The sequence below is a fragment of the Chanodichthys erythropterus genome, chromosome 2 (assembly GCF_024489055.1).
Source record: "Chanodichthys erythropterus isolate Z2021 chromosome 2, ASM2448905v1, whole genome shotgun sequence".
Lineage (NCBI taxonomy): Eukaryota > Metazoa > Chordata > Actinopteri > Cypriniformes > Xenocyprididae > Chanodichthys > Chanodichthys erythropterus.
Genome location: NC_090222.1, coordinates 22,036,245 through 22,062,866, shown reverse-complemented (window position 1 = coordinate 22,062,866; position 26,622 = coordinate 22,036,245). Strand labels below are relative to the sequence as shown.

Here is a 26,622-nt window from a genome sequence, read left to right as displayed (position 1 = left end):
CTTGCTAGTATAAGTACATGCGCATTGGAACAAGACAACTCATTTGGATTATCCAAAGTTAATAATTGGCTGACTTTCCTACGATTTAAGGAAGCAAGGACATAACAGTCTTTGTGTGTTTCTTGCTGATTATCATACAGTATGTGTTTTCTAAGCGCAATTGTCTGTGGAAAATGTCTTTTTGTGTTGTGTTTCTTGAGTAGAATATTAGCTAATCTTGCCTTGCTACCATAAGAGATGCAACAACTATTTGTTTACACTTCTATACTAAATATCGCCTAAAACACAAATGGTCACACTTCTGACACTAATGACGAAGTACTTTTTCACAGATTTTAAGAGTAACACTATAATTTCACAGACCAGTAATGCTGTAAATGCTTCCCAAAACAATGCAGAATTGAATCTTAATAATTCATATGGCACAACTACATCCTGCTTAAGAGAGGCTAATCACTGTGATGAAGAGCACCTAATTATAATTCACCTAAAAATTAACATTCTGTCATTTGTATATTTATGCTCATCTGGCAACAAAATCTTTTCTGTTTTCGGTTCTGTGGTAATTGAATGTTTTTTTGTTTTTTTTTTCCTCGGCATGAACATAGGCAAGGTTATGCAGTGAATAATGACAATAATAGTGTGCAGGTTTGGAACAACATGAGGGTGAGTAAATAATGACAGAAGTTTCATTTTTGGCTGAACTCTTCCTTTCAACATGGCCTTTTGTGACGATGGTGTATATAGGCATACAAAATGTGATACAGCTTCAGTTTTTGGCAGCATTAACATTGAGCACTTTGCTCTCTAATCTCTTTCTCCCTGAAAAAGGGAACATGAATGATAGAGTGGGTATGCTTTAAAGATGCTCTGGTACACCATGTACTTGGACATTCTTTTTGTTTTTGTGAATGTATGAGTGAGTCACACCTTCTCTTATGAATTTTAAGGTTTTGCGCACATGGGCTGAAAATCATTTGGAAATAGTCTGACAGAACATCCTGATCACATTGTAACATTGTGTACATCAAAACACAACAACGATGACAACAACAATAATAATGCTCATTTTCTCTCTTCACAGACAGCATCGAAGACTACATTCAGACCACTTCGTCACATGTGGAATCAGCCAATCAAGAGCTTGCGAAGGCCAGCCATTATCAGGTAAGTTATTGACTTCTTGGAAAACTACTGCATTATGGCACACAAAAAGCAGTTTGGTATGTAAAAGGAGTCTCTCTGTAACAGTCTATGAACACAATTATTGTAGCAGGTTTGTTTATTAGTTTCAGTTGACATCACACAGTGAGATTTTCAACATGCTGTCATTCATTAGCCGCTCACTTCAGTAATCACCAATCACCTGACGGATAGACCATAAACCTATTTGAAAATTTGTCATTGATTGTTCACTTGCTCTGTTTGAGTATTAAGTATTGTGTATGTAGAAACAAAATGGCTGTATTATGTCTTTCTCTACCCTGGTGCCATGCATAATTTACACATTTTACAATTTTAAACAAATCTCAGTTTTGTCACCTATGAGATATACATTTTTCTGCTAAACAAATGACCCATCTCAACAATCTACTTTCAATCAATCAATCAATCAATCAATCAATCAATCAATCAATCAAAAAACAAACAAACAAACAAAAAAGCAGGTTAAAAAACAAACATATGATGAAAGCCTCTGGCTTTCTTTTAATAACATATTGACAAAAGTGTCATTGGTATAATGAAAAATCCCCCCTTTCTGAAGCTTGAAAGCTTAAATGAGCTTCACACAAAAGCGTTACCCATGCTCCATTTATTTGTTCAAACTACAATAAAAAAATTGTTATAGTAATAAAATGAAGAACAGTAATATTGTGAAATATTACTACAGTTTAAAATAACGGTTTTGTATTTATTGTATTTAAAATGTAATGTATTCCTTTGATGGCAAAGCTGAATTTTCAGCATCAATACTCCATTCAGTCTTCAGTGTCACACGATTCTGCAGAAATCATTCTAATATGCTGATTTGGTGCTCAAGTAACATTTCCTATTATTATCAATGAGGAAACAATTGTGCTGCTTAATATTTTTGAGGATATCATGATGTTATTTTTTTAAATGTATGCGTGCATGCTTCCAGACTTTTGAAAGAAAGTGTATGTTTTTGTTTTCTTTTGGATATTTTTTATTCTCCTCCTTTTTTAGGTTTCTCCACCTCATTGACTACCCCAGTAGGCCTTATTAAAATAATTTCACCTCATCATCATTTATTTCTTATCTCTGTTGTCCTGTCATAGATGTGAGACACGTTCAACGGTTGTTGTCTGCTCAGAGCATGTCTGCACCTTTTTTCTACTTTGACAACCTCACACTTATACTTTGACCCTTTGTTATATTCCTGTCTGATTAGAGCAGTTGGTGTTGGTTGTGTTCTTTCGCATTGTTCTTCTCTGGGATTCGCAATAAAAAAAAACTCTGGCTAATAATGAGTGGTCAAGCACATGTGCTCTCACACGTTCATGCGTTTGTGTTTCTACCCATCCACCGGTTCCCATCCATGTGAGTTTGTGTGTCAAAACAAATGAAAGTCCCAAAGGTGTGCTTTAGCATTCCTCTCTTGGCTGTAGATTTCTCGCCTCTTCCTTCCTCCACTTACAAGAGCGCAAGGGAGTAAATGAGTGAGTAGCAACAGCTTTTGGATTAATTGTCATTTCATTATCTCAAGGAGAGCTCAGCCGTGACCAAACTCACGCAGAGCAATTTAGCACTTCGTCGGTCCCGCTGCCGCCCACCCTGAGGGGAGGAGGGAAGCGCGTCTGGCTTAGGGCGCTACCCCATTTCCTTTCGAACATCTCCTATAAACCCACAGTGTTGAACACTACCCACGCAAGTCAATTAAAAATAGCAAGTCATTTTCTTTCCGTGGCCCAAAATGTCAGTTAACTGAACGCGGGAAATAAATTGAATCTATAATCCATCAAGCCAAAAGTAGTTCCTCTTCGCTCATGGAAGGTCTGTAAATGACAAGAATGATGTTGTATCGGCCCCATCAGAGTTCAATGGACCACGATGGAACATGATTGTTCATTACCATGCTGCTGCTCCAAACTCTAAACTCAAATGAACAGACAGTGAACAGAGTTCACACCATAATACATAGACTCCAGACTTCAATTACCATTATTCATTTTCTCACTCTCTCCATTACAAGGCCATTTTGTGATGTGGAAATGTGCTTTACTGGGTGCTCTTAACTAAGTGAACCTTAGTTAGGTTTATTTAATTCAGTTCTAAGGTCAGGAAGTCTTTTACAATTTTTATGTCCCTTTTCCTGTAACTAGAAATACTGTGTAATACAGTAATGGCAGTTTATAATTAAAATACATTTTAGAAACAATATTTGTAGTTATTTTCTCCATTTTTGCTCCTCAACGCAAATAGTGAAGTGAATAGTAATAGTGAATAGCCAAAGCAGAGCACATGAATGAATCAGATTTCTTTGTGAATCATTTGAACAAAAGATTCAATGATTCACTCATAAATAGTCAACTGAACGTAAAGTAAATTGAAAGAAAAATTCACTAGATAGATTTTTTTCAGTGTTTTTTTGTGTGTGTGTGTTTGTGTGTGTGTGTGTATGTATATGTGTATATTTATATATATATATATATATATATATATATATATATATATATATAGATATATAATTTTTTTTTTTATTATTATTTATTTATTTATTTATGTATATATGTGTGTGTGTGTGTGTGCATATATATACTAATTACGTAAAAGTCTTTCATTTTACTTTCGATCATTGGAATGTGTCCTTGTTAAATAAAGGCATTAATTTCTTTTAAAAATGTGTTCAATTAAAAAAAAAAAAAAAAAGAAAATCTGTTAAGGCACAGTTTAACTTTGCAAATTCTTTTAGATCAAAATGTTGATGCGTGCATAAAAATTAAGTGCTTTTCAAGAGGCAAGAAAACAAATGATCAGTAAAATGTTTTCTTTGAAGAAAAGGTTAGGAGTTACTGCCCTTGCCGAGAAACGAAAGAAAAAAAAAACCTCCTAGACCATAATTCAAGCAAACATGTGTATTAGAATGCACATAGTAATCTAGTAAAAACCAATACCATAACTACTGTTGTGCAACAAGATTATTGCTTAAACATACATAGCTCATATCTGGTGTGTACTACATTTTTTTTTGTGTGTGTGTGTGGGCTGTGTTGGGCTGTATTTATGTCAGTTGGATGATCTCGTGGCCTGTAGAGTGTGACAGTGAGCGGGGTGTTGGATTATTATTTTCTATCTGGTTCTACATAAGCCGCATGCTGTCCCGATTGCACTGAATCCATGCAGACCAGACGGCTTATTTGTGTGCCCAGAGCAGATTCACTGCTTCAACATACCCTCCATAACCCTCCCTCCCACACACACAAAAACATAAGGGAGCCAAAGTGTGATCTAAGGGGGCAGAATGAAATTCAATTTATTAGTATCACTATTACTGTTGCGAATACTTGGGGTTAGGGACTTGATGATACCTCAAATCATGCAGTTTGTGGAGGAGAGGTGTGCTATTGCTTTTCTGAGCCATCAGACTTGTGATTTTTGCCTGGTATACGATAAAATGGACAAAAAAATGTCATTTATTTATATTGAAGGAGGGATCCTAGTTATATATGGAGACCATTATCGGTCACCTTTGGCTAGTTGGGCATTCAGCTGGCGTTCTGACGTAGAACCTGGAAGCGCTGAATATAAACAGCGTACAAGAATGACACAGAGAAGAGAAGATATTGTTGAATAAAGTCGTTATTTTTATTTTGTTTTTGCACACAAAAAGTATTCTCGTCGCTTCATAAAATTAAGGTTGAACCACTGCATGTTACGGGTGTTGGTAGAGAGATGAGGCTGATACGGATTTCCACAAACACTTAACACTTTTAATGAACAGAAGGCAGAGCAAACCAAACACACATTTAACTTAAACAGAGAACGGACAAGGAGTGCAGGGAGTGAGTGCCATATAAAGGGAGTGATGATAATAGAGTCCAGATGCAGGTGATGAGTGATGATGAGGAGCTGACGAGGGAAGTGAGTGCAGGTGACGAAACAGGAGGATCATGGGAATTAGAGTCCAGGGGAACAAGGGATCTTTAACACTGCAGTCACGTTGGCTTTTTTGATAATGTCTTTACTACCTTTCTGGGCCTGGACAGTGATAGTTACATTAATTGCTGTCTATGCAGGAGTCAGAGAACTCTCAGATTTCATCAAAAATATCTTAATTTGTTTTCCCTAAGATGAACAAAGGTCTTACGGGTGTGGAAATGACGTGAGGGGAAGTAATTCATGACACAATTTAAATTTTTGGGTGAACTAACCCTTTAATGTTCAGTAATATTATCAATTTGACTGCAGTGATTGGATGAGAAAAATCTTGAACTGAATTGAACTACTCACCATACCCAAGATCCAGTTTCCATTGGTTGAACTTTTAAAGGCGCTCTAAGTGAACACGTTTTTAGGCCAAAACATTTTTTGTCACATACAGCAAACATCTCCTCACTGTCCGCTAGCTGCCTGTCCCCTGAACATACTGGGAAAAAATATGTGGTCTCTGTAGTCGCCACAAGCTCCGAAAACGGCAATAAAAACAAACTGGTGCAGCCTGGACCACGAAACATAATAAACATGCTCCAGCCAATAACCGTCAAGAATGATTTTAAATGTGCGTTCATGACTGTTTCAGGAAGCACGGAGGGGAGGGGGTTGAGGAGGAGGAGGGAGGGTCTTGCTAGCCTCTGTTTTGTTTGACAACACTTCGAACGTCAACAGGAAGTTACTCCACCCAGGATCGCTTAGAGAACCTTTAAATAACATTGTAAAACACTACATCATGCATCGTGACGCAAACGGATCCCGGAAGTCCTATAGTTTTAGCCAAGCAGCATGTCATGTCATGTGAGGATTTTCATGTTATGTTACATGTAGGCTTGTTTGAATTGAGACAACCTTTTCAAAATAAAGATGTGCGATTTACTAGATCGTTTACTAATGTTTTGCAAAGTTACAAAGCAGAATGTGGTGCAAAATCCTCATCTATACTGTTTACATTCACGTCGACGGTAACTTTTTCAGTGCTATCTCACGACCAATTTGTACGCATTTTATGAAGTGGCTATTTCCGTACGTATTTGTCTAAACCCCAGTGATGGGTAGGTTTAGGGGCGGGGTTAGGGGGTAGGTCATTACTATGAATTCATAAAAATTTGTCAACTTATAAAATACGTACGATTTAGCAAAAAAAAAACTTACTAATTCATAAAAGTGGGGTCGTACGAATTCATACGAATTAGCCACATCGCAAAATAAGTACAAATTGCTGTGAGGTCGGGTTGGACTTTTTATGGTTTTACGTCAATAAATTGCTATGGGTTCATGAGATCGGCCAAATTTAGCGACTACTGATCGAGTCATAGATTGTGATTATCGTCCGATACCGATCTGCAGAAGATTGATTGAAGCATCCCTAAAAACCACCCAGAACACTCTATCAACAACCAGGACCACCCTAGTACCACTTTGTAACCACATAGCAACACTCTAGCAACCACCCTAGTGACCTATTAAAAACTACATCGAACAACTTAGCATCTGTATGCTTTAGCAATACCCTGACAACAATTTTGCATGATACAGCATCACTCACCTTTTCTCCTGAAGATGTGAAACATTGTTACATGCAATATTTGCTTTACGTTGGTGCATTTTCACTCTCATTGTCAAAATTTGGTGTAGAAAATAGGCCTATAATATAATGAGAAAACATGTTTTTGGTTTACACGTTCTTTACAAGTGAATTGCATATTGTGTTGAAAGTTTGTCAGGTTTGTGTAATGAATGCAGAAAGCAGCTGATCAGTGCTATGTCATACTGTGATCAGGCACAGCAATGCAAATCAATCATGCAGTGTAATTTAGGTAATGGTGATGAATGGAGTTTAGATGGTGGTGATGACTGTCACATAGGCCTGTCTGTAATACTGGAGCTGAAGTGGAATGAATATGTATGTGAATGAGGGGATGTTGTGGAGAGTTTAGCATAGGAGCATTATTCTCCATGAGCTGGGATGTGGCAATGTTGGGATGTTGCCAAACTCGCTTCTGCTAATAATGCAATAGCCTACCTTACTTACAGATACTTACAGATGTACAGATGCAGATATAAACTCATATTGAAAGCATATATATTATATTATATTATATTATATTATATTATATTATATTATATTATATTATATTATATTATATTACAATATATATAATATAATATAATATAATATAATATAATATAATATAATATAATATAATATAATATAATATAATATAATATAATATAATATAATATAATATAATGGCCCTTTTACGAATGTAAAGAGTAATTTAGAGTTCATGCTGAATTTAAAGTTCTTTTTTTTTTCTTTTCCAAACTAGTTACAGATCTTTGTATTATGTAATGATTCCTAATGACTTATTAACTAAATTTATTATAAAGTGCTACCTTTAAAAAAATAATAATAATAATCAACACCTATTTTGTCAATAACTGTCCCTCTTAACAATCAATATAGCGCAAACATTTGGCATATGTAGGTGTCAGGATCAAGGTACAACTCTATAACCCTCCTTGTTCATCTGTAACACTTTCTTCCACTGAGCTTTCATGTACTTACAGCAGCCTAAGGCGAAGAACAGCGTGCTCTAAAGGCTGAACTGCAAAGTGAGGACCTCAAGTTCCTATTTGCTGTGTCTTTTAAGCATCATAATCAAGAAGACTTGTATTCTGAATTTTTATGTAAATTGCACATAAGCCGATTACAAGCCAGGCACTGGCAGCGCAAACATTATTTATTTTATGGACCTTCAATTTTCTGAGCAGATGAGATAAAGGCAGAATAATATTATGACAGTAATCATCATGCTGCGTTATTATGCCATTATAAAGACGTTTTTCATGTCACACAAGGTAAATGACTATCTCCCCCTTCTTTCTCTCTCTTGAAACCAATGTCATTTTGTTTCTCACAAAAATGGCATGTCCATATGTGACTTATGTGGGTTAAAGTGAAATTTGCTGCTTTGTTCAGGGTTTGTTACAGGGGTTAATTCAGTTGAGTTCCTGGTGCAGAGGTTAGTAGATATGTTCCGCCCTTCTCCATGGCTGGAAATCCTTTAGTGGTCACATGATGAGCTGGTCCAGCAGAAACAGCATTTTGCACATGCCCTCATATAATGGATAGTGGAAAATTTGGTTTTTCATACGTATGTTAAATATGATGTAAAACCATACTAATATAGGAAAAATGCCCAAGAATTAAATGACCCTCCTACCTCATCCTCAGGTGGAAAACAGTTCTACCAGTAGCATAAATAGTAAAGTAGTTCTGATAAAACCCAGTACAATTAAAACGATTATAGTTCACCACCTACAGTGAAAAATAAAGGATTCGTTCTCTTTAAAATGAAAATCACCCCAAGCTTTACTCCCCTTCAAGCCATCCTAGGTGTATATGATTTTCTTCTTTCTGATGAACACAATCGGAGTTATATTAATAAATATCCTGATGCGTCCAAGCTTTATAATGGCAGTGAATGGGAGCAAAGAGTATGAAGATCAAGAAAGTGCATCCATACATTATACTCCACACGGCTACAGGGGGTTATTAAAGGCCTTCTGAAGCGAAGCAAAGCGATAGCTAGATATTTTACTTTATAACTTGTTAAATATGGATATTTTTCTTACACAGATGCCTTTATTAACCCCCCGGAGGCGTGTGCAGTACGTTTATAATGTATGGATGCACTTTCTTGAGCTTCAGACTTGGTTGGTCCTGTTCACTGCCATTATAAAGCTTGGATGCGACAGGATATTTATTAATATAACTCTGTGTTCATCAGAAAGAAGAAATTCATATACACCTAGTAATTTTCATTTTAAAATGAATAATCTTTTAACTCATGACAATGAGCTATGTCATTGTCATTCCAAATCTGTATGACTTTTTTATATATATTGTTGTTGTTGTTGTTTATTACTGTATTACTGTATTTTTGTTCAAATTAATGTAGCCTTGATGAGCATGAGACTCTTTTTCAAAAACATTACAAATAGTAACAGTATAGTGACATCAGTATCATATGCAATATACATTTTTGTACAATTTAAATAAGTTAAAATCTTTAAGAACTAAATCAAAGCTTCTGATTAAACTATCAGCACATATTCATACAGTAGTTTCATCATTTATAGGACTACCCTAAAAAACTTTTTCAATATCAAGGTGCTTTAGTTTTAGTGTTCTACAGCGGCTTGATTAAATTGGATACTTGGAGATGGAGAAAATTCATTTCCCTTTTCCTTTTCTCCCCTCTCGCCGGCACTTCACTGCATCAGCTTTCCTTTTATCCTTAAGTCATTTTCACTTTCTCTTTCTCACTCTGTGAACGTCTGCACACTCCATCTCCACCTTGCCTCCCCACCACAGCATCAGGAGAAAATTCAAGCTCCGAAATGGAGCAACAGTTGTATTGTCACCTAAAGCTTTTTGTGTTCCCTTTTTACCTGATTTATTTTCCTGTTTTCTCTGAATGACAGAGCAGGCCTGGGATAACACAGAGTGAAAATCAGCGCCGAGAGACTGTATGCTGAGTGATAGAGCGAACGAGGGAGAGAGAGAGAGAGAAAGTTTATAAGGCGCGGTTTTGGAGAAATGTAAGAAAGAAGCGAGGGAATCTATGGTGACCAGCTGCAAGAGAGGAGATAGCAGAGAGAGGCTTTTAATTCCCAATCCCTACAGAGCCTTTGAAAATTACCAATCTTCTTATCACAGACGCAGGGCTGCTTATGCAAATTGTTGTGGAGTGGAACGTTTAAACGGAAAATTACTCGACAGCAGTTTTTTTTTTTTTTTTTTTTTTTTGCCTCCTTGCCTCCCTCTCCCCCTCCCTCCCTCCCCCCACATGCACACTTCCACATAGAAAGCCTGTTTCCAGTCTCAGATAAGAAGATGAATTGCTCTTCGCACTTTGAAGCACGTCAGGATTTAAAGACTTCAGCCTAGCTGTGGTCTACAACTGGTGCTCTTTCTAGCTTTGTCAAAAGAAAAAAAGATGGGGAGTAGGGAAGGGTATTTCAAAACAACATAGAATCTGCGCTCCAAAACGTCGGAGCCGCCCGCGAAGTCGGAAAAACATATTGAAACGCACCCAGCAAGCAAATTTTATTCACTGTTGTTTATTTTCCCCACACTTGTTGGTTGCATTGGTTCTGAACTGGATCTCGGACATGACAAAGCAATAGATACGCGGGGGTTCCAGTCTTAGACGTTGAAAGTCCAATTGACACTTTCGGCAGTTTTCCAAAATTCTTTTGAAAATGGAGCGGGGCGTCCTCCCACCGCAGCGTCTTATCAGAGCCGAAGAGCATCAGAGAGCCAGATGGGTTTTGCGAATACTGTTCAACCAGAACTCGAGCACGGCGGAGAATGCGGCTCTCTCATGCTTGTCCAACAGCTCTTGACTTTAGGCCACAATTCAATTCTGTCTTAGAGAAATCATTTTCAAAGCCTGTTTCTGTATTGAGGAGAGAGCCTATAGAGGTCAATTGATGGCAGTGCCTTCATTTCGTATTGCGGTATTGCGTCGGTGGCAAGAACCTGTTTGGAAAATTACGGTGTAATTTTGTTCTTTTATTCCATGCGGGTCCTTTTGTACCTAGATGGGCCGTTCATACTGGATAATAACTGTTGATTTATTGATTTTAAAAGCGGTGTGCGACCGAGAAAGAATTTATTCGATGGATTTTTTTATTTTACTTTTCCACGTTTTTTTGGCAAATCTATGGGTTATTACTCACAAGTCTTGCTGTTGTTATTAGTCTGTCAAGAGTAGCTGGATGGTATCTGAATGAATTTTCAGTTATTGTGGCAAAGTCTCGACTAATTTAACTGTTATATTCTGTATCTTGAGAGTACACTGAAAAAAATTTGGTGTAGAAACAAGTTTCAAATTTTTACAAACAAAAGAAAAAGGAAACAGCCAGTAACACACAGAATTAAAAATGACATTCGATGAAAACTGAAATAGTATTTTCTATTATAAAACTGTTAGTTCCAGTCCTTGATTCTGATTGGTCAATAGCTGTTTATTCACAATACAACATGGCTATGACCGCTTCACCCAATGGAAAAATCTTTTTTTATAGTGTAGCTCATTGTTTTTATTTATGTACTTTTTGCATACTTTACTCACCCTCATGTTGTATCAAACCTGTGTGCCTTTCTTTCTTTTCTGGAATACAACATAGCGGAACACTGACACGGCATTATGCTGTACTGAAAGTGAATGGTGACCAAGGGCTGTCAAGCTCCAAAAATAATAAAAAGTATGTAAAAAAATGATACACACACACAGCCACGCAATATCGCGTTCATATCGCAGATGAATCGCCGTCGATATTGAACGCGATGTTGCGTGGCTTGTCAGTGAACTACGGCTCTGTCTATTAAATGCCGCTCCAATTGAAGGCAGGTGATGGCGATTTAGCGGTAATCAGGGAACCGGCTTTACTGTCTCCACTGCAGTTCTTGTGAATATATGCATATTCAAATGTACAAATAAGATTTGAGAACTACAGCAACAGGAAAGATTTTCATGGCTTCAGTAGACCTGGTATATAATGCATGTTGTTGTATGGAATAATTTTATAGTGTCAATTTTAAAGCAAATTTTAAGCCATTGGTTACCATTCACATTGTATGGAAAAGAGCAGCATAAACATCCTGCCAAACAACTCCCTTTTGTGTTAAACGGGGCAAGTTAAACAGATTTATACTGAATTTTTGGGTGAGCTATCATTAATCGTACAGTAACATCTCAAACCTTTTCTTCTTTTATTCTGTTATCCACAGAGGCAGCTGAGGAGGAGGAAGTGTTATCTGCTAATCGCTGGAGTGCTGCTTCTTACATTGCTTATCATCATTATTGCAGTCTCAGCCAGAAAATGAGAGCAAGGCCATAGGTGAGCAATGTCTGTTGTGTCCAGTCTGTAATATAAACAACAACATAAAAAAAAAGTAAGAGAGAAGTTTCAGAGCTCATGGTGTTCTCACTGAGCTCCTAAAATTGGCTGTGAATTTGGCTGATCACTGTGATTGGCTGATGATGGATTTTACCCAGGTAATGATGCTGTGACGTTCGTTACAGTTGCACAAATCTGTGTAGTCCACTTGGATGTCTTCACTTTAGGTTCTTGAAATATTCATGTTATTGTATTATATATAGTAGTGCCCAAAAATGATGTCCGGCGAGGATATTTGTTTTTATGACCTTTTTATGACCTATATATATATCCAAAAGTTTGGAACCACTAAGATTTTTAATGTTTTTAAAAGAAGTATCGTCTGCTCACCAAGGCTACATTTATTTAATTAAAAATACAGTAAAAAACAGTAATATTGTGAAATATTATTACAATTTAAAATAACTGTGTACTATTTAAATATATTTGACAAAGTAATTTATTCCTGTGATGCAAAGCTGAATTTTCAGCATCGTTACTCCAGTCTTCAGTGTCACATGATCCTTCAGAAATCAGAAATTTTCAATGTTGAAAACAGTTGTGTACTTTTTTTTTTTTTTTCAGGATTCCTTGAATAGAAAGTTCAAAAGAACAGCATTTATCTGAAATACAAAGCTTCTGTAGCATTATACACTACCGTTCAAAAGTTTGGGGTCAGTAAGAATTTTTATTTTTATTTTTTTGAAAAGAAATTAAAGAAATGAATACTTTTATTCAGCAAGGATGCATTAAATCAATCAAAAGTGGCAGTAAAGACATTTATAATGTTACAAAAGATTATATTTCAGATAAACACTGTTCTTTTGAACTATCTATTCATCAAATAATCCTGAAAAAAAATATTGTACACAAATATTTTGTACAATTGTACGCATTAAATGTTTCTTGAGCAGCAGATCAGCATATTAGAATTATTTCTGAAGGATCATGTGACACTGAAGACTGAAGTAATGATGCTGAAAATTCAGCTTTGCATCACAGGAATAAATTATTTTGTGAAATATATTCAAATAGAAAACAGTTATTTTAAATTGTAATAATATTTCACAATATTACTGTTTTTTACTGTGATTTTAATTAAATAAATGTAGCCTTGGTGAGCAGACAAAACTTCTTTTAAAACATTAAAAAACTTAGTGGTTCCAAACTTTTGGACTGTACTATATATATATATATATATATATATATATATATATATATATATATATATATATATATATATATATATATATATATATATATATATATATATATATATATATATATATATATATATATATATATATATATATATATATATATATATAGTATATAATATAGTATATAGATTAATATAGTATATAGATTAATATAGTTATTTTTACATTTGCCTCAGCTTTAATTTTTACTTAATCATAGCATAGTATTATATTAGCCTAAAGTAGCAGTTCAGGAAAAGACTTGCCTCTTCATTTCGTGAACTGATAACACAAGTCAGTCAGAGTAATCAAAGTATCTATACCTGCCTCATTTATCCCCAAAATACAGTGCAGAATGTTCTAAACAATTCATTTTGACTGAAGCAAGTAATTTAGACATCTGTTGTCATAACTGAATAGTAAAATATCCAATGCCTCCAGCTGCCCCTTGTTTAAAAATTTTTAAGTCGATCATCTCCATAAAAAAGGTGACAAAACAATCTTGCTTGCCTAATTGTTTCTTGACATTTGTGTAACCTGAACCGATGTATCAGGATGCTATTTTTCACCACGAAAAGCCAATGTGTGAAAGTACTTCAGACTAATATTTCACCATTGAGCAGCCTCTCTGAGGGGAGTGGGATTTTATCAGTTAGATGGATTACCTCCTCATTCATCTCTGAAAGGGCAACTGACAATTACACTCTTCTGTTATTCATTTATCCTCACAATCTACTTTTATTCGTTCATTGACTCATTCATTAGTTCATTGGTTTTTCTCATTCATCTATCTGTGAGCAGGAAGAGTGTTGGGAACTGGGTGAGGACTGACTCCATTTCCATGAGATGTTTATCTATGTGTTCGATCTCTCGCGGCCTCCCTCGGGGAGACGAGGCTGAGTGACAGCCTGGACTCCCTCTCGTATCGATCAGTACCCCCTCCGCTCTCCCGCTTTTCCTCTGGCAACACGCACACACCTCCTTTTATGTGGTGTGTGTGAAACTGAAAGCAGATAGAATCTTTAATTAAGTAGCTCTTAACTCACATTTGTGAAATAGAGTGAAACAGGGAACACAAGTTGTTTGAACTTTGGTGCTAAGATCTCATCTTTTACCAAGCGCTTGAGCAAAGAAGAACAGTTGAGAGATTTTGTCACTAAAAAAATCACTCAACTCAAGCATACTCTCCCATTTGCATTGTTCACAAATGGAGAACTCTTAAGTACTAATTGATGTAGACATTTCAGTATTCCACCACTTAAAGGGGTGATGAACTGAGAAATCAATTTTTCTTGAGCTTTTGACATCTAAGAGGTCATCATACTATAAGAATATCCTGTAAGTTTCAGAGCTGAAAAACTTCCTTGTTAGTCCAATAAAAGCTTTTATTGACACCAGACCCAGCAAAAGACAGGATTTTCATGATGTCAAAGGGCAGCAAGCACCGCCTCTGCAGAAGAAGATCAACGCCTACTTCATCACTGCCTGTTTAGCCCCGCCCACCGATTAGCACATGACATGCAATAGTAACATAGGCCTAAGTGGTGCTGCAAAACCAGATCGAGCTACCAAGCAATAAACATGTTGTTGAGGATTACAAAATATTGCACAGTGCCTGGACTCGACAGTAATGCGACAACATGTAAGTAACTGTGTTAAATCTAATGCCTGATCTGATATGTAATGATTCATGTACAGTCAGATGTTCTTTGTCAAACCTGTGACTAAGCGTCAACTTGCGTTGTTTCTCTTAGTAGGATGATTAAATTATATAAAGAAAGCGATCAAATAAAGCTCCCTTTGCAATCGTTGGAGCAGCGCGCACTGAAGCTGTCAATCAAACAGCGCGAGTTTATCAGTGACTGACACGCAAAACTACCATTTTATTCAACGAATCTCTTAGTTATATCTCGTTCGCACTGTTAGTGAAGATGAAAGCATTTGTTAGTGTATAGAAATTGAGTTTCAATGACGAGATCACCACTTTCATGCGCTCAACATGTCTGTGATTGGCTACACATGTGGAGTGTTCATCTCTGAAACCTTTCAAGCCACGATCTAAATATAATGCCATATATCTAAATGTAATGCAACACTTTTCACAATTAGTTAAACTTGAGAGCTGTAATAGTAAAAATGCGCTAAAAGAGAGAGTAATACTTGGCTATTTAAAATGGAAAGATGTTAGCCAATCACAGCAGTGGGCATTTACACTAAAGTCTCACAGCAGACACGCCCTATGGTTCAAACCAGAGGGCTAAAATCAGGGTAGGAAAAATGCCTTTTATTTATAAATTATGATCATTTTGGAAGTAAAAAGCATACTAACATTATAAATGCACCCCATGAATCATTATAAAACAATAAAACAACGCAGTCCATGACCCCTTTAAGTTGTTTTGATCTCATTTATGCTGTTATGTCTTTTATAATTTAAATCCTAAATTTTCACATTTTCAGAAGAAACTGTAACTTGAAACTTTTCTGTGCATACAGTATATATATAACATTTAAAGGGTTAGTTCACCCAAAAATGAAAATTCTGTCATTAATTACTCATCCTCATGTCACTCCACACCCATATGACCTTCGTTCATCTTCGGAACACAAATTAAGATATAAAATATGATATAAAAGATGATAAAATCCGATGGCTCAGTGAGGCCTGCATTGACAGCAAGATAATTAAAGGTGCCCTAGAATCAGAATTTGAATTTACCTCGGCATAGTTGAATAACAAGAGTTCAGTACATGGAAAAGACATACAGTGAGTTTCAAACTCCATTGTTTCCTCCTTTTTATATAAATCTCATTTGTTTAAAAGACCTCCGGAAAACACTCGGATCTCAACATAACACCGACTGTTACGTAACAGTCGGGATCATTAATATGTATGACCCCAATATTTGCATAATGCCAGCCCATTCGACGCATTAGACAAGGAAAGGCAGTATTAACGTCTGGATCTGTGCACAGACAAGGTAAGCAAGCAAGAACAACAGCGAAAAATGGCAGATGGAGCAATAATAACTGACATGATCCATGATAACATGATATTTTTAGTGATATTTGTAAATTGTCTTTCTAAATGTTTCATTAGCATGTTGCTAATGTTTACTGTTAAATGTGTTTAAAGTTACCATCGTTTCTTACTGTATTCACGGAGACAAGAGAGCCGTCCCTATTTTCATTTTTAAACACTTGCAGTCTGTATAATGCACAAACACAACTTCATTTCTTTATAAATCTCTCCAACAGTGTAGAATTAGACGTTAGCCACAGAGCATATCCTCAAACTCACACAGAATCAAACGTGACCATCTAAATAAATACTTTACTCACATAATTCGAAGCATGCATGATGAAAATCTTGTAAAGATCCATTTGAGCGTTATATTAGCTGTGTAAACTTTGTAAATGCACTGTAATATAGTCGAGAGCTCGTGTGGCAGAGGAAGCGCATCTCTTAAAGGGGCTGGCTGAAAAAATCAGTGCATAGTTAATGATGCCCCAAAATAGGCAGTTAAAAAAATTAATAAAAAAATCTATGGGGTATTTTGAGCTGAAACTTCACAGACATTCAGGGGACACCTAGGACTTATATTACATCTTGTAAAAAAACAATCTAGGGCACCTTTAACACTTTCAATTGCTCAGAAAGGTACTAAAGACATATTTAAAACAGCTCATGTGACTACAGTGGTTCAACTGTAATGTTATGAAACGACGAGAATACTTTTTGTGTGCCAAAAAAAAAATAAAATAAATAATGACTTTATTCAATATCTATGATGGGTGACTTCAAAACACACTGCTTCATGAAGCCTCGAAGCATTACAAATCTTTTGTTTCGAATCAGTGGTTCGGAGCACGTATCAAACTGCCATAGTCACGCCCCCTGGTGGTGAAGCATTAAAATTTCGAAACACTTATGACATAACAAAGCCTCATTTACTGACATCACATGACTTAGGCAGTTTGATACATGCTTCAAACCACTGATTCAAAACAAAAGATTCGTAAAGCTTTGAAGCTTCATGAAGTGGTGTTTTGAAATCGCCCATCACTAGATATGGTTGAATAAAGTCCTTATTTTGTATTCATTTTTTATTCATCCCTCTAACTCAAACAGGTTCACCACCATGCTGATCACTTTTTGCTCACCTCTCTATTCCTGATTAAGCACATCTTTTAATTCTCAAGTTGACTCTAAGTTAGAGGATAACTGCTTTAAGTGACCCATGAAGCAATGTGTACCAAATTATGTTTGCAGACCCTATGGTCTTTAGAGAAAGGCGTGGGAAAGGGGGGGTTCACCCTAAGCCGCACTGTTTGGTTCAGTGCCATAACAGACTATAAGCTCAGCAGAGCTTGCCAGCTTGTGTGCGAGGAACCGGCTCCAAAAACGGCATAGATTTATTGAGAATTAACAGCTCTGAATCTATGTAAACACAGGCCATTCGGTTCTGGTGAGACTTGTTTTTTCATGCCCTGCACAGTTTGTGATTATCGCATGTCTCCTTATAACCCCAAGCTGTTTGCAGATTTTCTTCTTTTTCTTTTTTTTTTTCTGTAAAATTAAAGGGTTAGTTCCTCAAAAAAAAAAAAAAAAATCTGTCATTAATTACCCTTATGTCATTCCTGTAAGGCTTTTGTTCATCTTCGGAACACAAATTAAGATATTATATATATATATATATATATATATATATATATATATATATATATATATATATATATATATATATATATATATATATATATATATATATATATATATATATATATATATATATATATATATATATATATATATATATATATATATATATATATATATATATATATATATATATATATATATATATATATATATATATATATATATATATATATATATATATATATATATATATATATATATATATATATATATATATATATATATATATATATATATATATATATATATATATATATATATATATATATATATATATATATATATATATATATATATATATATATATATATATATATATATATATATATATATATATATATATATATATATATATATATATATTGTATATATATTGTATATATATATATATATATATATATATATATATATATATATATATATATATATATATATATATATATATATATATATATATATATATATATATATATATATATATATATATATATATATATATATATATATATATATATATATATATACTATATATATATATATATATATAGTCACTGTCCGATGTAATGTATGTCCATTTTGCCGATTTTGAGATTTTTCGACGGATTAAATGTCCAGGTTCATTTCCGTATACAGTATGCTTCACATATCTAAATGGCCAATGAAAAGTTGTGAAATCATGTCATCTGATTTTCACGTATATCCATTTGGTTTCAAAGCTGTCAATCACGCCACGTATCTCCCGCCCTGTGGAAGCATCTCGCCGGTCTCGTGAAGTTTCATCGAAGCTCAGCACTGGATAACCAAATAACACTGTGAGGTTACATTGCCAAATAAACATAGCCTGGTGAGACAATGACTTTCCTTTATCGAGGTAAACGTTTCCCCCCTGACGCCAGGTAGGACTGTGCAAACAAAGTATCTGTCTAGCATTACCATGTCAGTGTATTGATTCATTGTCCCTTCATAGTTTCAAGAGACATTTAATAAATTTATAATTAATATTAAATAAACTAAGCTTATTTAATAAACTAAGACGTAGGCTATTTAATAAACTGAGCGTATTCATATGTCAATATAAAACACGACTTGGCCATTCTAATTAATGATCGGAAGAACGCGCATCGACCACCGTTATTGTAAAATATGCACGTATGTCCATTTAAACTCAATTTTGGTCAAATGTGGATTATATCATTACACTGGCAAGAATATGGTTACATGTAAAGATGCCGTACCAAGTATGACAACGCTACATTCAACTGCTTTTGAAATACTGTGTTTTTTTCACTTCCTGAAAAGTAACCGTTTTGGACATACGTGAGTATAATATATATTTCACAGTGGTGTGAAAAAGTGCTTGCCCTTTTCCTGATTTTTTTATTATTTGCATGTTTGTCACACTTTAATGTTTCAGATCATCAAACTAATTTAAACATGAACATTGCAATGACTCAGTAAACCATGACAGAATAATACAACAAACACACAAGTAAACCCAACATACAGTTTTTAAATTAAGGTTTTTATTATGAAGGGAAAACAAAATCCAAACCCACATGGCCCTGTGTGAAAAAGTGCTTGCCCCCCGCTGTGAAAACATAACTTAACTGTGGTTTACCACACCTGAGTTCAGTTTCTCTAGCAACACCCAGGCCTGATTACTGCCACACCTGTTCGCAATCAAGAAATCACTTAAGTAGGACCTGCCTGACAAAGTGAAGTAGACCAAAAGATCCTCAAAAGCTACACATCATGTTGAGATCCAAAGAAATTCAGGAACAAATGAGAAAGAAAGTATTTGAGATCTATCAGTCTGAAAAAGGTTATAAAGCCATTTCCAAAGCTTTGGGACTCCAGCGAACCACAGTGAGAGCCATTATCCACAAATGACTAAAACATAGAACAGTGGTGAACCTTCCCAGGAGTGGCCAGCCGACCAAAATTACCCCAAGAGCGCAGCGACGACTCATCCAAGAGGTCACAAAAGACCCCACAACAACATCCAAAGAACTGCAGGCCTCACTTGCCTCAGTTAAGCTTAGTGTTCATGATTCCACCATAAGAAAGAGACTGGGCAAAAATGGCCTGCATGGCAGAGTTCCAAGACGAAAACCGCTGCTGAGCAAAAAGAACATAAAGGCTCATCTTAGTTTTGTCAGAAAACATATTGATAATCCCCAAGACTTTTGGGAAAATACTCTGTGGACTGACGAGACAAAAGTTGAACTTTTTGGAAGGTGTATGTCCCATTACGTCTGGCGTAAAAGTAACACAGCATTTCAGAAAAAGCACAGCATACCAACAGTAAAATATGGCGGTGGTGGTGTGATGGTCTGGGGCTGTTTTGCTGCTTCAGAACCTGGAAGATTTGCTGTGATAAATGGAACCATGAATTCTGCTGTCTACCAAAAAATCCTGAAGGACAATGTCCGGCCATCTGTTCATGACCTCAAGCTGAAGCGAACTTGGATTCTGCAGCAGGACAATGATCCAAAACACACCAGCAAGTCCACCTCTGAATGGCTGAAGAAAAACAAAATGAAGACTTTGGAGTGGCCTAGTCAAAGTCCTGACCTCAATCCTATTGAGATGCTGTGGCATGACCTTAAAAAGGTGGTTCCCTCCAATGTGGCTGAATTACAACAATTTTGCAAAGATGAGTGGGCCAAAATTCCTCCACAGTGCTGTAACGGACTCATTGCAAGTTATTGGAAATGCTTGATTGTAGTTGTTGCTGCTAAGGGTGGCCCTTCATAATAAAAACCTTCATTTAAAAACTGCATGTTGTGTTTACTTGTGTTGTCTTTGATTCATATTTAAATTTGTTTGATGATCTGAAACATTAAAATGTGACAAACATGCAAACAAATAAAAAATCAGAAGGTGGCAAGCACTTTTTCACACCACTGTGTGTGTGTGTGTGTGTGTATATATATATATTTATATTTATATATATATATATTTATATATTTATTTGTTCACTGTAATTTCTTTATTTACATTATCTAGTAGTCTATTTCTACATTAATTATTAATTAGTTAGTTCCCTCAACTGAATCAGTGGCTGGTTGCATAAACTGCTTAGTCTTACAAGTTAATCATCACATTGTTTTTTTCTTTAAGACTGGTCATAACTTTAAGTCAGTTACATAAAAGTAGACTGGTCTAATTTGAAACTGAAAATTAAGACTGATTAGGCTAACTGCTAATTGGTCAGACTAGTTCTCAAGACACAGTTTTAACATAGTGGCTATATTTATGGAACTGGCCCCTGATCAGATGTTCACAGGAGGTGTATTTGAGATTAATGTTAATGCTAGGTGTACGTGGAAATATAATCTTGTGATCTAATAATCCAAAAGTGACGTTAATTCCAGGTGTACACAGGGCCTTAGACGCTCAGAAAAAGTTGGAATGACAAATCCGAGGGGTTAATAATGAGATCCTTCACAAAAGCAAGGAATATTGGAAATGTGTTGGACTGATGTTGTTTGAAACAGACAGGGTGGCAGAGGGAAGAGCATAGTGCCTAATATATCAGTTTAATGATTCAGCAATGACAGAAATAACCAGAGAGCTGCTTTGCCTCTCAAATCAATAGCCCTGCGCTTTATGGTGCTCTAAATAACGCAATAACTGTTCCTTGACACTTATTCCTGCGAGTTGTGTTGCCAATGCTTACCCTCACATCTTGTTTACAGACTCATTTGGGTGAAAGGGATCTTTCAATATGCATGTCAGTGCCATGAACTACAGCCGTTCCATCTACTCTGAGCTGTTGAAATTGAGAGCAATTTGAGAGCGGCCCCAACTCATTGAGTCACCAATTGCTTAAAATGAACCCTCAACAGCATGACAACACACTATTACTGTGTTTTAATGTTGTGACCGTTATGCATTATCTTATAGAAGAAGCATTTGAATCTCCATCTGTCAGCCAGTTTGACGAGGGACGTGAGAATCTTTAAGCATTTTCAGACCCCAGTGGTGTCTGGACCCCTGAAGAACATCACCTCTTATCTCATGTCAGCAAATGTCTAGATAGAATGTGATTTTTGAAGGGTGAAATTTCGATTTCATTTAGTGAATTGACACATTTTTGTTGCGTTGGTGGCTGAGAAATATTATCTTTTTCTTTAAATGTACCTATTTTCTGTTGCTTTCTGGAAAAAAAGTACTAGTGTTCAGTTTTTTATTCTATAGAGCTGTTCATTCATCATGCCACAATATGTGGTATGATGGCTGTCCAATTCACTAGCACATAAAGTCACATATGTGGTAGCTGAAGTTCTACTCTAGTGTTCAAACATTTGGGGTTAGTAAGATGTTTTCAGCTGATGCAAAAGAACTTTGTTGAACTTTCTATTTATCAAAGAAAAAAAATATATCATGGTTTTCACAAAAATATTAAGCAGCACAACTTATATAATAACAATAGGATTGTTACTTGAGCACTAAATCGGCATATTATAATGATTTCTGAAGGATCATGTGACACTGAAGACTGCAGTAATGATGTTGAAAATTCAGCTTTGCCACATAAATTACATTTTAAAATATATTAAAATGGAAAATTATTTTAAATTGTAATAATATTTTACAATATTATTGTTTTACTGTATTTTTGGTGAGCATGAGATTTCTTTCAAAAACATAAAAAAATCTTACCAACCCCAAACTTTTGTGTATATATTCGGCAACATTTTTAAACAAAATGCTGAAACTTCAGAATTCATGCTTGAAATGTTCACTGCATGTAATTTATGCTGTCAGACAAAGCGTGGATGTAATGACAAAGTGTCTGTCCGACATTGCCCCCTATACTCTAAAATAGGGCACTATTTGAGGGCACAGACACTTGTAGGGGTGTCTGAAACTATAGTGGACGTTATCAAGTGCTCTCAATCAATTACCATAATGCACAGCGTAATTTCATACAGATATAAACTCCATGACAAGTTTCAAGATAAATCTTTTCATTACTGCTGGAGCTGCAGTTAGCTAAGTGTCAAATGATTGCAAAAGCGATTTTGAACATATTACATGTTAAAGGGCTGAAAAAAAAAAAAACGTTCTTTGCGGTCAAAAATGACCTACAGTACATAGGAAATGAATGGGAAATACCAAAAAAAAAAAAAAAAAAAAAACTAAAAAATTAGCCACTGTGCAGAAAAAAAGTGCACAGCAAAGAAGGGGTGACACTCTTAAATGCCAAGAGTACAAAATAGACAAACTCAACCCCCAGTTAATAAATTATATATATATATATATATATATATATATATATATATATATATATATATATATATATATATATATATATATATAATATATGAACTAGCACGACTATAAGACAGAGCAGGTTTATGCAAATCAATAATTCACCCGCAAAGTAAAAAAGTGAACAGCAAGAGAGAGGTTACACTCAAAAACATTGAGAGTACAAAACAGAAACACCCACTCAAACACACATTCACAGACACACTCACACAACACACCATTATACACACACAAATAAACCGGTGTGGCTGTAACAATATGGTAAAATTGAGCCAAAACTCAAATAAGAGGTTGAAATCAGATCAGACCCAGATTTATTAAGCTGTAATAAAACATACCTGTAAATTTTGATGTTATGTGTAACAAAATGGCCTCCTCTGTGTTCAGGTTTGACTGTAGTAAAATTAATTTCCAATCAACTTTAAAAAAAATAAATAAAAATAAATAAAATAAAATAAATAAATAAATAAAATAAATAAATAAATCTAAACATTGACAAAAAGTAGTCTTTGAGAATTATAAATCCAAATCCAAAACTTCATAAAAGTAAGTATTTTTGTCTAAAAACCACTAGAGAATTCATACGCCACTCTATATAGAACTATATAGGAATCTAGTGGTTACAACATGGTGTTACAAAAGTTTTTCTTTTTTTACTGATGGCACTAATTTACCTTGGATTTTAAATGCCTTGTCTCTGTTTTAACATAGAATACTGCTTTAAATGAAAAATAATTTAAAAATATATATTAGAAAAAAATTGTGTATTATTTTCAATGGACAAAAATAGCTAATAAAAATTGTATAAATATTGCATAGTATCTTAAAATACCCTCACATTTTTCTAAGATATTAAAAATTTGGCACATTTGGCATAGCAAAATCTGACTAGACTAGAAATAAAACAGGAGCTCAATCCCATTGTGTTGCTTACAGTTTTATTATTTTGCTATAGATTAAATGTCAGAACACGAAATAAGATACAGTACTATTTGTCTTCTTCAAATTGGCTTCCTTGTATTCATATGAATAACAGCAGTCTGCACATTGTAATATCAGCTTATTTTATGATGATTTCTGATCACATTATATCTTTATTTACAGGGTTTTGTGAATGTGTAAGCATGAAGAAAACATTTAAATATACATTCTACCATACAAATATCACTTGTCTTTTTAAGACTGTATACTTTTTAAGATAAAAGTCTAGGTTTGGCCATACTGTTGTATAAAGACTTTACAGAGTGTAAAACTCAATATTGTGTAAAAATGAACCTGAATTATGAATTTGCCTCAGAGATCTCTATCCGTACACAACATGGCATCCCATAAGCTCTTCTGATTTGTTTACAGCCCTTGTGTTTTGAACTTCTAGGAAAAATGTTGTCAGACTGCTGAAGAGAATTAATATCTGTGAGGAGATTGCTTCTTGGAAGTACATTGCTGCCATAGAAACAGAACATTTAGTTTATGATACAGATTAATTGCAGACCCTGACAAAATAAGCACCAAATATATGCACAGTGTAAACCAAGAATTCAAATATTATAAAAAAAAAAAAAGTAGATATTTTTCCAAGAGCTTTTTATGATACAACATTTTTCATAGTATAAAAAAGACTCCCATTCTATTACCAAGGCAGTTTCATTCATTTCAGCATCATCCATTTTTTGCTTGTTTGTGTTTTTCGAATGTTCACACAACCCACATTAAAAACACAGTCTGTGTCCAACCTCACGTGGGCTGCCTCTTTTTGAACACGGAGAAGAAGGGCGCAAAGCCAGAACACTTCCCCGGTTCTCCCCGGCACAGAACTGCACGGCTGGGCCAAGTCTCAGTTTGACCCTTATCATGTCTGAGACTGACCGCTGAGTGCAGGATTAGTGGGCAGGCCTGCACCTGTGTGGGCAGACACCATACCCTCCACTGAAGCAGCAGCGTGGGCTGCAGTCAAACCGTGCAGCCAGACACCGTCACAGAAAGAAGGGACATAACAGACCCAACCCACCCACCACAGGCATGCTGGGAAGGGCAGGGGGAGGAGGGCAGAATTTACCTCTGCTTATCCTTAGAAGCCTTTAATGTCTCTCTTCCATCACTGCTGCTACTGGCTTAGTGTGTTGCCTTTGCAAATGTTGACTGTTTCAGAGGAAGAAGGTATTATGGGAGGTGAAGTGGTGGAGGTTTCTGAGAGGGTCATTTAGCTCATTGTTTATTTTTTATGTTGCCAGAGCTTTTTAAAATACTTTTGTTTAAGCTAAATGACTCATTGAACCATAATGTATTAATATAGTATTTATTAATATTTTGAATCGGCTTTTATTTTTATATTTTCAGTTTTGTTTTAGTCATTTTTATGTGCTTTTTTCAATTTTTTAATTAGTCATTTTTTTTTTACATTTTTGTTTCTGTGTTTGTTTTTATTAATTTCAGTACTAAAACTTATTTTATTTCATTTAGTTGCCAAGACTTCTAATTTTCATCAATTTTTTGCATTATACGTTTTTCATTTAATATTTATATTAGGGCTGTCAAGCGACTAAAATCTAATTAACCGCAAATTAATCACACATCAAAATTTGCTGAGAAATTACCCCCAAAATATAATCTAAAGTCATTATTGTGTTAAATGAGAAAAGCATCAAATAGACATTATCATAAAACTACCTTTTGAAATAAATATTTTATTTTATTCAACATAGAATTTATTACACATAAACTTTTCGGCTACAACAGCAATGATTCATTTTTTTAAGAAGCTGCATCTGAATTGGTATTTAGATATATTTACAGACCAAAACAGTTTAGTTACCAAAATTCTTTAAAATATCTTATTTTATGTTCCGCAAAAGAAAAAAAAGTTTGAAAGGAATAAATGTAAATAAACAGATTTTTCATTGTTGGGCAAACTCTCCAAAATAAGATTTTTTTTTTTTTTTTTTTTAATGAAATTATACTCTAAATAAGAAACTAAAACTGCCAGTTGGTGGCGGTAAATGTCTAAATGAGTAAGTCACTGAGTCATCTATTCATTTGATTCATTCAAATGGCTGATTCATTCAGGAATGAAGTAAATAGATGTGTTCGATATGAAGTGGCGTTGCAAAGACCGATCGATGTAAGACATCAAAGTACTGCGAGAGCGATTTGAAATCATACGGAGCTGTCTGCTCTCTAATCACTCTCACAGTACTTTTTAGTTAACAAAACTTTCTGGTTCTGAGAAAGTTTTGTAGATCTCTCTGCACCATTTCAGTGGAAAACAGTATTCAGTGTGTAGCTGTAGTTCAA

General features: G+C 35.0%; 1 long non-coding RNA gene across 1 annotated transcript in view; it reads left to right on the top strand.

Annotated features, from left to right (window-relative positions):
- Window positions 1–1,010: 1,010 nt before the first annotated feature.
- Window positions 1,011–26,622, top strand: part of LOC137026546 (uncharacterized) — a 41,358-nt gene continuing 15,746 nt past the window's right edge. Inside the window, exons 1-2 of the long non-coding RNA XR_010895880.1 lie at window positions 1,011–1,167; window positions 11,981–12,090. This is a non-coding gene — a long non-coding RNA (uncharacterized lncRNA). The remainder of the gene's footprint in view (window positions 1,168–11,980; window positions 12,091–26,622) is intronic.